The following is an 18,544-nucleotide window of genomic DNA, read 5'->3' as shown; positions in this document are numbered from 1 at the left end:
CCAGCACAGTCAGTGCCCCAAACTGAAGAGACTCTAAATCTCCTGGTTATGTATATTTGAATACGCAGCAGAGTCAGTGCCATAGAATGAGCACACTCTTAATCTCCTGTTTATGTTTCTGTATTTAACCAGCCAGCACAGTCAATGCCCTAAACATTCTCTAAATCTCCTGTTTATATGTATTTATTTAACTTGCCAGCACAGTCTCAATGCTTTGTAATGAGCAGACTCGAAATTTTTGGTGATATTTATTGATCCAGCCAGCACAGAGTCAGTGCCCTAGACTGAGATCATTCTGAATCTCCTAGTTAGATATGCTTATTAAACACACAGTCAGTGGCCGAAACTAGAGACTCTAAATCTCCTGGTTGTATCTATTTATTTAACCAGCCAGCACAGAGTCTGTGCCCGAAACTGAGGAGACTCTAAATCTCCTGGTTATATATAATTAACCAGCCAGCACAGAGTCAGTGCCTTAACTGCGGAGACGCTAAATCGCCTGGTTGTATATATTTAAACGGACATCACAGTCAGTTCCTTGAAATGAGGAAACTCTAAATCTCCTGATAATCAACCAGCCAGCACAGAGTCAGTACCTTGAAATGAAGAGACTCCAAAACTCCTGGTAATTTATGAGTCTTTATCCATCGAGCACAGAGTCAGTACCCTAAACTGAGGAGACTCTAAATTTCTGGTTATATATATTTAATTAGACAGTGCCATTTACTGAGGTCACTCTAAATCTCCTGTTGTTTTGAAATTAGTCAGCCAGCATAAAGTCAGTGCTGACTCTGTGTTGGCTGGTTAAATAAATATATGTAACCAGGAAATATAGAGTCTGCTCATTTTAGGGTTCAGAAAATGTGCTGGCTGTGCCCATAACTGAGTAGACTCTAAATCTCCTGAGTATGTATGTGTTAGGACACAGCACAGAATCAGTGCCCGAAAATAAGCAGACACTAAATGCCCTGGTTATATATATTAAACCAGTCAGCACAGAGTCAGTGCCTAAACTGGGGAGATTCTAAATCTCCTGATTATATATATTTATGTAACCAGCCAGCACAATGTCAGTGCCCTAACGTGTGGAGAATTTAAATCTCCTGGATATGCATATTTAATTAACCACCCTGCACAGACTTTCTGCCTTGTCTGAGGAGAATCTGAATCTCGTGGTTATATATATTTAAACAGACAGCACAGAGTCAGTGCCCTCACCAGAGGAGACTCTACATCTCCAGGTTGTATATATATATGTTTAACCAGCTAACACAGAGACAGTGCTCAAACTGAGGAGACTCTAAATTTCCAGGAGACTTTAAATCTTCTGGTAATTTATGTGTATTTATAAATTCAGCACATTGTTTAACCGGAAACTGAGGCGACTCTAAATCTGGTTATATCTAGTTATTTAATCCGCCAGACCACAATCAATGCATTAACTGAGGAGATTCTGAATCACCTCGTTATATGTGTTTATTTAATCATAGAGTTGAGAGCCAGTGCCCAAAACTGGGGAAACCCTAAATATCCTGATTATATATATATATTTAAACAGCAGGCACAGAGCCATTGCCCTAAGCTGAACAGACACTAAATCTCCTGGTTATAGCTATTTGTTTAACCAGCCAGCCCAGAGTCAGTATCGCAAACTGAGGAGACTCTAACCCTCCTGGCTATATACATTTAACCAGCCAGCACAGAGTCAGTGCCCTAAATTGAACAGAATTTAAATCTCCTGGTTACATGCATATATTTAACCAGCCAGCACAGAGTCAGTGACCTAAAGTGAGGATTCTCTATATCCCCTAGTTATGTATATTGACCCAGCCAGCCCAGAGTCAGTGCTCGAATATGAGGAAACACTAAATATCCTGGATACATGTATTTAAACAGGCAGCAAAGAGGCAGTGCCCGAAACGGAGGAGACTCGAAATCTCCCGGCTCTCTCTCTCTCTCTCTCTCTCTCTCTGTGTGTGTGTGTGTGTGTATATATCTATATATATATATTAATCCATCCAGCACATAATCTGAACCCTAAACAGGGGAGACTGTAAATCTCCTAGTTATATGTATTTATTTAAGCCACCAACCCACAGTCAGTGCCCTAAACTGAACAGGTTCTAAATCTCCTGGTTATATGTATTCATTTAACCAGCCAGCCCAGAGTCAGTGCCCCAAACTGTAGAAACTGTAAATATCCTGGTTATAAAAGTTTTAACCAGCCACCACACAGTCAGTGCCTTAAAATGAGGAGTCTCTACATCTCCAGGTTATATTTAATTAACCATCTCGCACAACGTCAGGACCTGAAAATGAACTCCTGTGAGGAGGTTGAGCAATTCATCAACTTCACCAAAACATTCCACCCTGGCCTTAAATTTACCTGGACCATCTCTGACACCTCCCTCCCCTTCCTGGACCTCTCCATCTCCATTAATGACGACCGACTTGACACTGACATTTTTTACAAACCCACCGACTCCCATAGCTACCTGGATTACATCTCTTCCCACCCTACCTCTTGCAGAAATGTCATCCCGTATTCCCAATTCCTCCACCTCCGCTGTATCTACTCCCAGAAGGACCAGTTACACCATAGAACACACGAGATGGTCTCCTTCTTTAGAGACCGCAATTTCCCTTCCCTCGTGGTTAAAGATACCCTCCAACGCATCTCGTCCACATCCCACACCTCCTCCCTCAGACCCCACCCCTCCAACCGTAACAAGGACAGAACACCCCTGGTGCTCACCTTTCACCCTACCAACATTCACATAAACCAAATCATCCGCCGACATTTCAGCCAACTCCAAACAGACCCCACCACCAAAGATATATTTCCCTCACCACCCCTTTCCGCCTTCGGCAAAGACCGTTCCCTCCGTGACTACCTGGTCAGGTCCACGCCCTCTCCCAACCTGGCACCTCCCCTGCCCCCGCAAGAACTGTAAAACCTGCGCCCACACCTCCTCCCTCACCTCTATCCAAACCCCTAAAGGAGCCTTCCACATCCACCAAAGTTTTACTTGCACATCCACTAATATCATTTATTGTATCCGTTGCTCCCGATGTGGTCTCCTCTACATTTGAGAGACTGGGCGCCTCCTAGCAGAGCGCTTTATGGAACATCTCCGGGACACCCGTACCAATCAACCAACCGCCCTGTGGCCCAACATTTCAACTCCCCCTCCCTCTCTGCCGCGGACATGGAGGTCCTGGGCCTCCTTCACCGCACCTCCATCACCATCAGACGCCTGGAGGAAGAACGCCTCATCTTCCACCTCGGAACACTTCAACCCCAGGGCATCAATGTGGACTTCAAACAGTTTCCTCATTTCCCCTTCCCCCACCTCTCCCTAGTTCCACACTTCCAGCTCAGCACTGTCCCCATGAGTTGTCCGGACTTGTCCTACCTGCCTATCTCTTTTTCCACCTATCCACTCCACCCTCTCCTCCCTGACCTATCACCTTCATCCCCTCCCGCACTCACTCATTGTACTCTATGCTACTTTCTCCCCACCCTCCTCTAGTTTATCTCTCCACTCTTCAGTCTCACTGCCTTTAATCCCGATGAAGGGTTTTTGCCCGAAACGTCGATTTTGCTGCTCCTTGGATGCTGCCTGAACTGCTGTGCTCTTCCAGCACCGCTGATCCAGAATCCACCCCTGTGTTCTCTGTCTATACCATGATGTTTAGATTGATTCTAATCTAAAAAGTAAGATAATGGAGTTTTACATAAATTCATGCGGCAAGACGTGTCTGAGTGTGGACATGGATACCACTATTACGCATTGGATCACCTCCCACCTTTTGCCTGGCAGGTACTCATGTGACTCAGCCAACTTTGTCTATCTTATACGTTGCAGGCAAGAATGCCTGGAGGCATGGTACATTGGGGAAACCGAGCAAAGGCTACAACAACAGATGAATGGGCACCGCACAACAGGAGGGTTCCCTCCCAGTTGGGGAACACTTTAGCGGTCCAGGGCATTCAGCCTCGGACCTTCGGGTGACCATCCTGCAAGGTGAACTTCGGGACAGGCAGAAGAGAAAAGTGGCCGAGCAGAGGCTGATAGCTAAGTTCGGTACCCATAGGGAGGGCCTCAACCGGGACCTTGGGTTCATGTCACATTACAGGTGATCACCATTGCACTATACACACACATACACACACACACACACACATATTTCTACACACACACACACACACGGACACAGATACATACAGACGCGCACACAGACACCCACGCACAGCTTTATAGACACGCACACTCCCACACTCACACATGCACCCCCTCACAGACTTAAGACACTCTGCACTCACTACACACACAGACACACACACACACTTTCTCACACTCATAACCCCCACCCCAGACAGACACACCCACACAGACAGACAAAGACCCACATGCACACAGATATTTTGTGGGTGAGTTTGTACTTGCATGCAGTTTTTGTACTTTGCTCAAAAACTGCATTCATTCATGTAGAAATCTTGAGCTCAAAAACTATGAATTTATGTAAAACTTACTCCCTGACTCTTTTCTCTGACCGTCTGCCTCATGACTTTTTAAAATTCTGTAAGGCCATTCCTCAGCCCTGAAGCCCCAGGGAAAACTGTCGAAACCTATTCAGCTTCGTGCTATTGTCCAAACAGTGCAAACCTTGCAAACCTTTTCAAATACTTTCTAAATTGCACCACGTTCGTTACTGAATGCACGATCTGTTAGTGCTGAAGTGAAGCGACGCTGAAACATTAGTAATGACAATTTTGTGCGCTTTTCGCCTGTAGGGTAGCGTGGCCGAGTGGTCTAAGGCGCTGGATTTAAGCTCCAGTCTCTATCGAGTCGTGGTTTCGAATCCCACCGCTACCAAGATCGCGGCTGTTCTTCTTCAGGCAGAGGAACTTAGCAGGCCCTGCACATTTTCGTTGTTGCGTTTGCAGCCGGTCAGGCCTCTAATCCAGACTGACTCTGGGACAGTCAGTGGGACACTTTGCTGTCGGAGCCCCCTCATCTGCACTGCTTTACGATGAATATCGTACCAGTTTCTGTGTCTCAAATAGTCTGCAAGTTTGGTGGTTCGAGCCTGCCCTTCGCACCGAGCCTCAACGATTTCAGTTCAAGCATTGAGACCAACCATGTACCGACACTGCAACAACGAGAACTCAGCAGAGTCCGCAGCTGGATGTGGCCCCAATCTCTCCAAGGCCCCGCTGCCGACAGAAAGCGGCTACTGCAGCTTCAATCACCGGCTTCCTGCTCAGCCCTGGGACACAGCACATGGAAAATCCTTCCCCAGGAACGGCTCTTCCCGTGTGAGAGGGACAACAATTCCACTTTAAGTTGAGAATGGCTTCAGAAGATTGTTGCAGTCCTTGGAGTGTTTCATAAACAAAACTCCTGTGTCGCAAATAAGAAGTGGGGAAAGTTGTTGGCAGGAAGGATAGAGAAAGTGCTGACTGTGAGGACTCTGTCTCGGCAGCAGGTGGGATTGCTTACACCCGAAACAGGAATGATTGCGTTTCCTTAGGGAATGTCCCAATTGATTTAACGTCTGCCAGAGTGATTGGGAATCATTCCGGCCACCTAAAGATGAGTATGAAAATATGTATATTGAATCTTAAATCCAGAGATAAGTGCTAAATAGATAATAATGTTCTGAACGAATACTAGCTGAGAAATGGAATTTGTGGATGATGACATTTGTGATTGGCAGGAATGAACTGGATCCTTGCAAATTGCAATGCCAGGTGAAATATGCTCAGTATGAAATGACACACTAATTAATCGTGAGCCAGGCCCAGCTACTTTAGTCGGTACAGCATGAGATGCTTAATCTCAGGGCCGTAAGGTTCAAGCCTCACGATGGGCCCTTTCACTCCTTTAAAGAAATCCAGCCCTCTACTCCACTTGCAGGATTGCAACCCAGTGCAGGGGTCGTTTTTGACACGTGGATCCGACTGTGTTTCATCACACGTCGGTTTCTGAGTGAAAGCTGTCTCCACTTTCCTGGAAGTGTCAGAGACAGGTTTATCAGTGCGGCCGAATATACGATGAATTGTGTCTCTTTCAAAACGTCAGGTTCCACTCCAAACGTCCACCAAACAGAGTGCTCAGAGACACAGAACGCGAATGTCTACTTGTTGGGGGGACGGGGTCTGACAGTGACTGCTCAATGTCAAATGGTCCTGAACCAAAATGAAGTGATTCAGACCGTTCTGACGGAAACCGAGGGGAACTTGCCTGAACGTTTCACAATTCACACGGAAAATGATCTTGTGTGCTCATGGGGGTTCACGTAATGGACAGTTTATTGTCAGTAACAGGGGTGGGGGTGGGGCAGGATTGTGAGGTTTCACAGTGGGACAGAAGTGATCTGGGTGAACGGGTACGTCTCACATCCCCAAAGCATGTAAGAGCTGATTGGTCCAGGATCACTACCATCTTCTGTTTCGGAACCAACAAATGAAATTGCTGAAAATCTCAGCAGGTCTGCTCGCATTTTGGAAAGGAAAAGTGTTAAGACTTCGGGACTCGTGAAATTTCTTTTTGCATGCCCATCTCCCTCTGGATTTGTACAGTCTTCCTTTTTATTGACTATCTTCTGACTTCCAACTTTATTCTCTTGTATTTTATTTTCCTCTCCAACCATGTTCCCAGCTTTTAAATTTGTATCAGATCTGTCCCATCTCTCACTTTGCTCATTTATGACCGAAGAACTTGGAAATGAAGAATTAACTCTGTTTCTATTTCCTTAGATACCAGATGACCAGAGACCGGAATGTATAGGATGATGGTTAGAGCTTTCAGCCCATAATCTGCTCTGCCATTCTATCATGGCTAATATTGCTCTCAATCCCATTCTCCAGTCTTCTCCCTGTAACACTCATTCCCCTTGAATTTAAGACCCAGTCTTTTTTCCCAGACTGGGTCTTCATCCGCCCCAAACCCCTCCACATCTGCTGGCGGCTGTTACACCGTGTCTCTGGGTGATCGCGCTGAGTTTCAGTCGTGCACGGCAAACCCAATCTGTTCTGAACAACGCAATCACCGCTGGGGGACAGCTCGATCAGGTCTCTGGCCCCACTGTGTTTGTGCGGGGGAGCAGTTATCACCTTCACCTCCCATGGGAAGGATCGGTCCTTCAAATATCCGGGCAGTAAAAACAATTGGCTTGTGTGTTAACATAGATGAAGGTAATTGCTTTCTGATCTGGTCAGTAAACCTTACTCTGTATGTCCCTGCCCATTCCTGCCGTTGTCGTGAAAGGGAATGCACGTCCAATTAATTGCCGTGTATGGTTTTATTCGATACACATTCTTCCTTGTTCAGAATATAGGTGGATGTTTCCAGCACAGATAATTACTATTTTCAAGAATGCAGTCGGCGGGCAATGATACCTTTCTGGAGAGTAGAAGCATCAGTTTCTGCAGAAAGTGGCCTCGTTCAGAGCTGAGCAGAAATATTGTTGTTCCCGCTTTAAGGGCGACAGTTTCCCAGATGGTGATCGACGGGGCTTTATTGCAGCCTCATCATCAAACCTTGTTTTGCATTTACTCGCCCATCACTACTCTAGTGGTAAAAAGAAGTATCATTCCAAATAACTGCTGCGTGAATTTCTTTTCAAATGTCACTGCGCTGTGGCTGTGAATATGTGGCGATGTCTACAGCCCTGCTGGCCATCCTGTTTAAGTGTGCAGTTAGGAACATTCCTCTGTCTCGGCGCTACAAGGAAAATTGCCCGCGCCTATTCAGCATCGCCCAACATTCCAAACTCGGCAAACCTGGCAACCTGTTTGTCAGTATTTCCTGAGCATTTTCACGTGATATCCTTTTTTTTTCAATCGTGCTAATAACCCTGGCCAACATTGGTCTATTCGGAACGGAAATGTCAGTGATAGATAAAGAGCAGCTGGCTCGGTGGCTCGGTTGTGACCTCGTTGTTCCATTTGGGTCGCACCCGAAACACCTCTAGTTCAAACCAGGCAGGAGCGACTTTGTTCCCTTGGGAAAAGTGGATTGGTGGGAATGGAGCGTTCCTGCTTGTTGTTCTCTTCAGCAAACCTGGCTTTGAACTTGCTAGCCCACATCTGCTGCCATGGTGAAAAGGAATACCATTCCGATTAATTGCTGTGTCAAACTTCGTTCAATTTCTCTCCTCGGATAAAGTGAGGGCTGGAGATGATGAAACGCTCCTAAAACAAACGGCAGTTCTCCTGCTGCTCGGATGCTGCCTGCCCGGATGTGCTTTTCCAGCACCACACTCTCAACTAAGTTTCTCTCCTCCTGGGTCGACGATATGAGTCGAATTGTGGATCTTCTCCCGCCGTCCATTTTAAGGGTACAGTTACCAGCACTGATCGTTTCTGCACCAAAACTATCGCATTTGCTTTACATGTGAAGGCATCCTGGTTCAGTGACAAGGTAAGCTCTCATTTGCTCGGGTCACAGCGAACATTGGTTACCTGATGTCATCTCTGTCAAATGTATCCCAAAGTAGGCTCTGAAACGCCTCATTTGGACCCGAGCATTTCTAAACCTGCGTGAACCAAAACCAGAAAACCTCAGTCATGATTTGGAGCAGTTCACATATTCGAGTGTCCAAGCAGAAGGCTTGGTTACCGCTCATTCAGTCAACAACAGGAATGAGAAGATTTACATCCTCAGATGAACTTCTTGACTCATGCTCTCATACAGTCACTAATTCAGTTTTCTGGATAAATGTAAGGGCGTCTTCTGCCTTCCCTTGTAGTCTAGTAGCCAGCCTTTGGCGCTCTCGCCGCCGTGACACGGGTTCTATTCCCGGTCAAGGAATGCGTGCTTTGTTCTGCACACACATCGTGGTAAGAATATTTCTGACCACTTTTCCAAAGTTGGCAGAACATCGGTTTTAAAGTTGAATAGAAAACGAAGAGATGCAGATGTTGGAAATCTGAACCAAAAACAAGAATTGACGTGCAAACTGAATAGTCCTGGCAACATCTGTGGAGAGAAACAGAGACAATGATACACAACGACAGAACCAGATTAGTTCTTCATTTCTAGACCACAATGCCGGGATAATGGTCAGTTTTATCTGAGGATTGTTATCAAAATCTTTTATTTTTTGCCAGTTAGCAGCCATGTCGACCCGAGATCTGATTTGTTCAGTGTCTACCTCCAGATAGGCCTCTAATTTCCTGTCTCTGTCTCTGTGTATCTACCTCACCCTTTTTCATATTCTTTGACCCTTTTTTTGCCAATATCCCTCATTTCCCATCCCTACTCTATGAAAAGCCTGACGTTCGGGGATAGTTTGAGAATGGAGCTGCTGAGAGGTTTTCTGGAACCTGGCAGGAGACTGCACAACATGGCTCACATTTTACGGATAATACGTCTGGCACTTGGATGTGATGCAAGGGGCCATTTCTTCCTCAAATCATTATAACCCTTTCGAAATTAAAGTTGCATTTCTTATCCAAAGAAAAATAAACTAACTATAGGAGAACGTGGAAACATTAATGATGCTGTAAAATGAATGAATGGCGACAGCAGACAATGAGGGTGATCCACTCGTGGTTTCTGTGCCATGACCACAACATTCCACGGCCTTTCTGCAGTGTTTCCTGCCTCACCTCGTTATTCCCACCAAACTTGGAATGAAGGAGGGAGAATAAAAGTGGGGGAGAAGAAGGAGTCCTATTAGAACAGCAGAAAGAAACTCTAGGTTGGTGTATTGGTTAGGAAGGACAACCTGAACTGCTGGAACTAAACCAGGAAAAAGGAGCGGATTTGCCAAACCATAACAGGCTCGAACTCAGGCAGGATGCTGCGTCGCTTCATCAGCAACACGATACTTGATAAAAGGTGAACCTCCGAGCTTTCAATACAACAAGCGGGCGCAACTGCGATTGGACCGTATGGTCAGCTGCTTACCAAGGAGGGGTTTTAAATAACTAAGCAACGTCCATATGTGCAGTTCATTAACCACATGACCACATGAACTCGGAAATACATTTCTGTATCAATATTACTCAGTGTGATTTGCAATCAAACCCCTCTTTTGCAAAACCAGACATTTCACGATTGATCGTTCTTCAATGCAAAGGCACATAAAAGGCTAATCTTCTCTTGCATTGGTTTCAAACAGATATTTGTATCTGTTTAAGCTGACAGGACAAAGGGAACATTTTTCATCCTCTTGGGGCGTATTGACGGCTTTCATACACACAGAGGGAATTTCACACGAAAAGGAACAGTGTCATTGCCATGAATTGACCAGGAATGGTGTGTGAGCCAATGTAAACAGTTTGCTGTAAAGTCTAAACCATTAGCAGTGACACTGAGCCTTGCACCACCAGATGCAGACTCACTTCCTGCCTCATGCCTCCCAGTCATCATTGTCATTCACGTCAATTTCACTTCCCTGCTCCACTTCCAAACTTACTACCGATTGGAACCTACCACATTTAGGAACGCATTCCTGGAATAAAGATATCACTCAATGGAATAGGACTCGCTGTCCATCCCTAAATCCCCCAGAGATGGAGGAGATGAGTTGCTCTTGTAAACCATTGAACTCCTTCACACGGAGGTACAGCCATTATGGTGCAAGTGCGGGAGTTCCTGGATTTACACCCAGAGACACTGAAGGAACACAACATATTTCCAACTCAGGAAGGTGAGATGATTGGAGGGAGATTTGAAGGGGTCACTATCGTATCTGTCCGCTGTCATTGTCCTTCTACATGGTTCAAGCAATCACTGGGCTGATTCTGGAGGGATCCCGGTATGTCTTCTGTGTGAAACGAGGAAAGCGTTTTCAGTCAGACAATTCACATGAAGAGAATTAAACCTTCATTCCCTGAATTGGAACTATATCCATTTCTGGACGATACAAACTTTGACTCCTCAGCACGGGCCCCCGGTAATGCTGATAGTATCCAAAGCAACCTGAATTGTACTCACCCTTGTGCCTGTCCATCCCTTCATAACCACCTTCGGCAACAACGTTTCTCTCTTCAATTTTGCAAACGCTTCATATGATCGCCTTGGGTTTCAAAGTAAAGAAAGTGGAGCTGTGGTGATCTGATGTTGGTCAGTAGGTGCAATGCAGGAATGTACAGAACAGGTTTTGATGCGTGAGATTGCACTGAAGGGATTCCACCACTAAAAGGCGCTGTTCATCTCCTCTGTTCTCCATCGCGAGATTCAAACCAACAGAGGTTTCTCTCTGGACTGGCTCAGGGTCTTGACTGGAAAAGGTCATGACGCAAGGTATGAAAAGATATTTCACTGGAGTGAATCAAAAAATCGCAGACTGACTGTGAATAAAATGATGGCAACTTCCAGCAGAGGCTCAGGCGACCCGGAAGCAGGTACCTGAGGGCAAATATGTTGCCTTGGCTATTGAAAGACATTGCTTCACGAAGTGGGACATCCGATGTGAAACAGTGACGATAATTATTTTTACTGATTGTTCACCTTGTGAATACTGTTTACCCCGATGTCCATGTTTCCATTTCATATCGACTACCTGTCGTACCTCCAGCTGCCGTTGGGCCAGTGACGTAATGGATAATGCCTCTGACTTTTGGTGGTTCGAATCCTTCCTGATTTGTGTGCAATTTACTGCAGGGATTGGATCAGTGGGTCTCGAATTTGGTAGTAATGCACCTCAATGTGCGACAGATTTTCAGGAGCTGCAGACTTTGGATCAGTGTGTTTTCAAATTTGAAAGTTGCATGTGAGGCAATTGTCCATTTTAAATTCCAGCTCAACGCAACGTCTCTCATGGTCTGTAAAACTGAATTTAGTTGCGCCTAAAGCTGCCTTTTGTCGGAGAAACTTCTGTGTGTGTGTGTGTGTGTGTGTATAGGTGGGGTGTAGGGGGCGGGGTGGGGCTTGGTCTTAAGTCGGTGGAGAGCGGTACTGAAGCACAAGGAGCTGGTATAATCCCGAAAACTCTGCCCTCCTCCCCCCACCTCCGGGCACGTGTGTCTGTGACTCACTTTATGGATGAAAATGTGAATGGGTTGCTCGAGGGGATTTCACTTCAGTATGACGGTATATAACTCACTCCCAGTGTTGTCTCGTTTAAGATCGCAGGGATAATCTTTTTCTGAATTTTGCGGTGAAAACAACAGAACACACAAAGTATCCTGTCAAAGCTGGACACTGGATCGAAAACAGACGGCTATCTGATGAGCCATACTGCACGATAGGCCGAATGGTATTTTCCTTTCGTGTTAACAACACCTCGAAGACAACGAGAAACTAATGTGCAGCGAAAATGAACCAAAATGAAATGCATAAGTGGTTTCATTGAGAATAAATGCGACAGCTTCTGTTGCCTTCCCTTTTAATCTCACGGTTAGGAGTTGGTGCATTTTCTGAGGGGGAAAGGGTGATTCCTGGTCAGGGAATGGGCGATGCGTTCTGCAAAGATATCTTGCTAACAGTATTTCTGACCGATTTGCTGAAGCCGTCAGGTCATTGGTTTTGTCTCAAACGTTGTTAAGAATAATATGAAACAAAGGATTGCAGATGTTTGAAATCGGAACCAAAACCAAGGTTTGATAGAAAAACTTAGTACGACAGTGAGAGAAACAGAGTTAATGCTTCATATCGGCGGAGCGAGGTTATTTAGACATTTCTGTATTATACTTTTGGTAAAATGATCAGTTTTCCCTGTCAGGATATTTACCAAAATCTTTCATTAGCTTACAACCATCAATGTTGAAAATTCAAAATGACTTTGTTGGCTGTAAGAATCCTTCCGTTGCTCGGAGATGGTGAAAGGCTGTGCTTAATAGTTACCTTTTTTATTATTTGTTTCTGTAAGTCAGCAGCCATGTCGATTGGAGAATTGGTTCTTTCAGTATCTCCGTCAATATGCGTCTCCATATTTCTTTCTTTCTCTGTGCATGCACCTGACCCTCTTTCACATTCTCGGACTCTCGGTCTGCCCATATTCCTCATTTCCCATTTCTGCTCTTTGAAAAGTCTGACATTCGGAGACAAATTGAGAGTGGACCAGCTAACAGGCTTTCTGCCCTCTCGGTAGCATGTGTGGGATTAGGCTCACATTCTCCGAATAAAGTTCCCTAAACTTATGCCTGAGGTGAGGAGTCATTCCTTCCTCCAAATATTATGATCCTTTCGAGTTCTAAATAGAATTCATAATCCACAAGAAAAGAAACCGCACTCACAGTGCGAACCACAATGACAGGAGTGCAATGAAGTATTTCCTGTTGCTGTGGAATGAATGAATGTTGACAGCAGAGAATTAGGGTGAACAGCTATTGGTGTCTGCGCCATCACTGCAACATTCCCCGGCAAGCCTGCCATGTCTCCTGGCCCACCTCGTTATTCCCAACAAACTAGAAATGAACGAGGCGTAATAAAGGAGGAGTACAAGCAGAAGTTCTTGTCAAACGCAGGAAGGAAACTCCAGATTGAATTAATAGCTCGGAAGAAACAATATCCACTGGAGGAATTAAACCAGGGAATAGACGAGGGTCGAAACTGAAAATGTGTTGCTGGAAAAGCGCAGCAGGTCAGGCAGCATCCAAGGAGCAGGTGAAACGACGTTTCGGGCATGAGCCGTTATTCAGGCCCTTCTTATTCCTGAAGAAGGGCTCATGCCCGAAACGTCGATTCTCCTGCTCCTTGCATGCTGCCTGACCTGTTGCGCTTTTCCAGCAACACATTTTCAGCTCTGATCTCCAGCATCTTCAGTACTCACTTTCTCCTATCAGACGAGGGTCACCAAAACAGGCTGAGGCTCAAACAGGACGCATGGTTGACTGACGGGCAACACTGACTTGGGAGATTTTGAAACAACCATGCATTTGGTAAAATACACAGGCACCACTACGATGTGAAATCTTTGTGGGCTGTTTATGATGTCGGCAAGTGAACAAACTGAGTCACGACACCACACCACAAGTGTTTTTTTTTTTCATCCCAGTTCATTAACCAATTGATAACAGTAACTCGGAATTGTGTTTGCTGTATTAATGTTGCTCAGTGAGAATTGCATTCAACCCCCACTTTTGCGAAGACAGTTTATGGCTGAACTTTCTGCACTGAAATTGTACAGAAAAATACAATCTCCTCTTCCACTGGCTTCAAACTGATATGTTCAACTGTTTAAACTGAGAGGATAAGGAGAATGTACTCATCATCTCGGGGCCCATTAACTCTGTTAATATACACAGGGAACCTCACAAAAAGAGGAACAGGGTCATTGTGCTAAACTGACCTGAACTGCGTGTGAGTTAGTGTAAACAATATGTAATAAAGATTTGGAGTTGCCAGTGTTAGACTGGGGTGGACAAAGTTAAATAATCACACAACATCAGGTTATAGTCCAACAGGCTTATTTGATAGTACTAGCTTTTGGAGCGCTGTACCTTCATCAGGTGGTTGTGGAGCCTAACATCATAAGACAGAGAATTTATAGCAAAAGATTACAGGGTGATGCGACTGAAATGACATATTTAAAAATAAAAGTGCATTGTCTGTTCAGTCTTTTACTTTTAGAAATACCATGTTAGATTTTACTTTTTCATATGTAAACAGTATGTACAAATAGCTAAATTCTCAGGTAAATCTTTAACAATAGATGCCACCACAGCTCAGATTCAGCCTTGAAGGTGTGAGGTTGAAATCTGCCTGTGCCCCAATGTTCTGTCGTGGCAGAAGCTGGGGGTACCCTGCCTCATGGCTTTCAAGATGCATTTGACATCGGCAGTGAGGTTCCCACATCGGATCCCATTGCCTAATATGATGGGACATCCTGGTGTGTTGGCTTTGTGTATTTTCGGAAGGCAGTAGAAGTGCCTTCAAGTGCATGGTATGAGGTTGATGGAACTCTGAAAGAGTGCATTTCAGAGCTTAGATCAGAGTGTTGCTGGAAAAGCACAGCAGGTCAGGTAGCATCCGAGGAGCAGGAAAATCGACGTTTCGGGCAAAAGTACTTCATCAGGATTTCGGAGGGGCTGAGCACAGAAACAGACCCTCCATTCCAGCTCGTCTCTGCTGACCAGATAACTGAAATTAATCTAGTTATATTTGCCAACATTTGACCCTTACCCCTTCAAACCCTCACTGTCTGCATCCCATCCAGATGCCTTTTAAATAGAGTCATAGAGATTTACAGCATGGAAACAGACCCTGACATTACAAAGGATATTGACAGACTGGGTAAATGGGCAAAGTTGTTCAGGTTAGATCAGTGAGCGATACAAACCTCCATGCCGAACAGATGTCCCAACCCAATCTTCCCCCACCTGCCAGTATCCGGCCCATATCCCACCAAACCCTTCCTATTCATATACCATCCAAATGCCTCTTAAATGTTGCAATTCTATCAGCCTCCACCATTTCCTCTGGCAGCTCATTCCGTACCACCCCCGGGTGAAATTGTTGCCCCTTAGGTCTCTTTTATATCTTTCCTCTCTCACCCTAAACCCATGCCCGCTGGTTCTGGACACTCTGACCCCAAGGAAAAGACTTTATCTATTTATCCGCCTCATAATTTTGTCAACCTCTATAATGTCACCCCTCAGCTTCCGACGCTCCAGGGAAAACAGCCCCAGCCTGTTCAGCCTCTCCCCTTAGCTTAAACTCTCCAACCCTGGCAACAATGTTGTGACTATACCAGACTTTGGCACATCATTCCGCACACTCAAAACCTTCTGTGTATAAAAATTGTGTCTCAGATTCCTTTGTGTGTACCTGTACCTGCCTCCAGCTGAAACTCTCATTCCCCTCTATCTTGTCTGCTGTCACTGAGCCATTGGTGTCTTCATTCTGTTACTGACCCTTCAGTCCCAAGGGCATGAATTTTTCTCACAAATACAATTGGAGACCTTCTCTCATCCACGTGAAGGAATTGAACCCTGACAATTCCACTTACGCTGTCTCCCATCAGTCTTCATAGGATCCATATCGCAGAGGTTAAACAGTGTTCCCAGCAAACTGTCCCGGGCAGCGGGAGTACAGGGTTCAGACAAAGTAAAACATTATTTAAACTGTACCCATTTAAATCTCCAGGTCAGGTAGAGAATACAGTTAGATGAGAGTAAACCTCCCTGTACACTGCAGCTTTTCACATTCCCAGGCCATGTTCAGTGTGGCGGTAGATACTGATCAAATCTCTCACTTCCTCCATCCTGTTCACATCAAACACACTCAAGGCAGTTCCATCACTGGGTTAGATATAGACTATGTGTTCAGCGGCAATTTCTCCACCTGAATCTCCCAGAGTCTGGGGAGAATGGGGTTCGATACAGAGTCAAGATCTTCCATATTGTCCACATCGGACACTCCCAGGACAGGGACAACATGGGGCTATATACAGAGTAAAGATCCATCTGCACTGTACCTCCCAAACACACACAGGATAGGGACAGCACGGGGTGAGGAACAAAGTTAGGCAGCATTGTAGACAGTGCAGATAGTACCTTAACATTACAAAGGGATATTGATAGACTGGGTAAATGGGCAAAACTGCATCACTTGTTCAGGTTAAATCAGTGAGAGATACATTTTTGTTCAGTGAGGGATATGGGCCAAAGGAAGGAATGTGGAGTTAGGCAACACATCAACCATGATGCCATTGACTGATGCAACAGGGTCGAGGGGCTGAATGGCCTCCTCCTGTTCCTATGCCATAAACTGTCCCCATCAAACACTCTCAGGGCATGGCAAGGATGGGGTTAGATACACAATGAAGCTGCCTTTACTGTATCCCCATCAACCCCTCCAAGGGTAGGGCCAGCACAGGATTAGATACTGAGTCAAGCTCTCTCTCTCTCTCCACACTGTCCCGATCAACCACTCCCGGGATTGTTTAACAGAGCTTTAATATTTGAAAATGCTCATTTTCCTCTGTTATTCCTTGCCCCTCAGTAACTCTGTATGTGTGTGTGTGTTTATGTGTGTGGGAGAGGGAGACAGAGAGAGAGAGGGAGAGGGAATGACCGGGGCCCTGCATTCGTGGGTCATGTCCTCTGGTACTCCAGTATTACACATTATTTTCTGGATCCGTGAACAGAAATCACAGAAAGCTAACGTAATGGTGTCATCAAATATTAGGATGATTTGCCAATTATTACCAGGACATGGGACTAGGGAAGTGAGGAAGCCTTGCTGTGTCTGCAGACTCAGTCTGCAGGGGTAGTGAGTGTTCAGGAAGGGAAAGGGATTGTTGTTTTCATTCGTTCATGGGATGTGAGCATCACTGGCTGGGCCCAGAATTTATCCCCCCATTCCCATCTGCCCTTGAGAAGTTGGGAGGGAGCTGACTTATTGAACCGCTGCACTCCATCAAATTAATGTTTCTTGAGAAACAGAATGTAGTGGAAATTAAACTCCAGCTTCCTCTGTTCCTGCTCCCAATTAATATTCACCCGTTCAGTTTATACTGAGTTAGAGACTGGAATTTCATCGATGGTCTCAGTGAATCTATGTATTTCAGAACACAACAGGGAGTGAATTTCAGTCTGAAATCGATCTAAGGGATTTGGGCTACTTTCTCGACAGAGGAGCAGGTGCCAGTGAGTGAGTTACAGATCGGGGTATAGTCGAATGTGTGGCTCACATATTGACTAACCAATACTGGGAACGAATCTAATTGAGGAGTTTGAGCTTTTTAAATATCGAATCACAGATACTTGAGAGTGAGACTCAGGCTGGAATATGTGGAAGGATTCGAGGAGTTTTATACATAGAATAACAAATACCCAGGAGTGAGTTACTGACTGGAAATTATAGAGATGATCGCGGTGATTCATATTTAGAATAACAGATGATTGAAAATTAGTTGCACATTGGTATTTTATCGTGGGTTTTGGGGTGTTCATTTATAGAGGAACAGATACTCATGAATGGTGTACAGACTGGAATGTAATCAAGGGGATTGGGGTGCTTTACATGTGGACTAACTGAGAACCCAATACAAGCTCTCTCATGCACAATCTCACTATTTTTTTTTCTCATGCAGAATCTCATCATCTGTCTCATACATTATACCAGTTTCTCACCCTCTCTCATACACAGTCTCACCATGTTTCCCTCTCATACAGAAACTATTTCTGTCTCACATGCACAGTCTCACTGTCTCTCTCTGTCACAATGTCACTCTTCCTCATCCTCAATCTTGCCAACTCTCTCATAGACAATCCCACTCTCTCCCATACTCAGTCTCACTATCACGCTCTCCCATACACAATCTAAACCAGTATGTTCCCGGCAGACAATTCATGTAAGCACAGCACTAGCATGGAGGTTACAAAGAGGAAAAAGCAAGTGAGACGAGCAACATCAGTACAGTTTGTGATTATTGAACATTGGTCCCCCACTAACATGTAAGATTCTCTGACACCCGCCCCCCAGCCCGACACAGAGGACTGGGCAGATCGTGGGTTTATTAGCTGAGGCTCTGTCTCAGAATATTCTTGCTGCTAGTGTGACTCCCAGATATAACTCTCCATGTCCATCTTCTATTTCTATATTTCCATCAAATGTGCCTATTTCTGTGTGTGTGT

General features: G+C 45.1%; 1 long non-coding RNA gene and 1 other non-coding gene across 2 annotated transcripts in view; both read left to right on the top strand.

The window, feature by feature from the left end:
- LOC148136157 (uncharacterized) overlaps positions 1-12,276 on the top strand; it is a 52,412-nt gene extending 40,136 nt beyond the window's left edge. The window contains exon 3 of the long non-coding RNA XR_015754680.1: positions 12,089-12,276. This is a non-coding gene — a long non-coding RNA (uncharacterized LOC148136157). The remainder of the gene's footprint in view (positions 1-12,088) is intronic.
- On the top strand, positions 4,799-4,880 carry trnal-uaa (transfer RNA leucine (anticodon UAA)). Its single transcript has one exon. It is a non-coding gene; the product is annotated as a tRNA-Leu (tRNA).
- Positions 12,277-18,544: the final 6,268 nt, after the last annotated feature.

Source organism: Chiloscyllium plagiosum, unplaced genomic scaffold, assembly GCF_037043375.1.
Source record: "Chiloscyllium plagiosum isolate Xiang-an unplaced genomic scaffold, Cpla_swu_hap1 HiC_scaffold_47, whole genome shotgun sequence".
NCBI lineage: Eukaryota > Metazoa > Chordata > Chondrichthyes > Orectolobiformes > Hemiscylliidae > Chiloscyllium > Chiloscyllium plagiosum.
The sequence above is the reverse complement of the archived record's forward strand: the minus strand, read 5'-3'. Positions and strand labels throughout refer to the sequence as shown.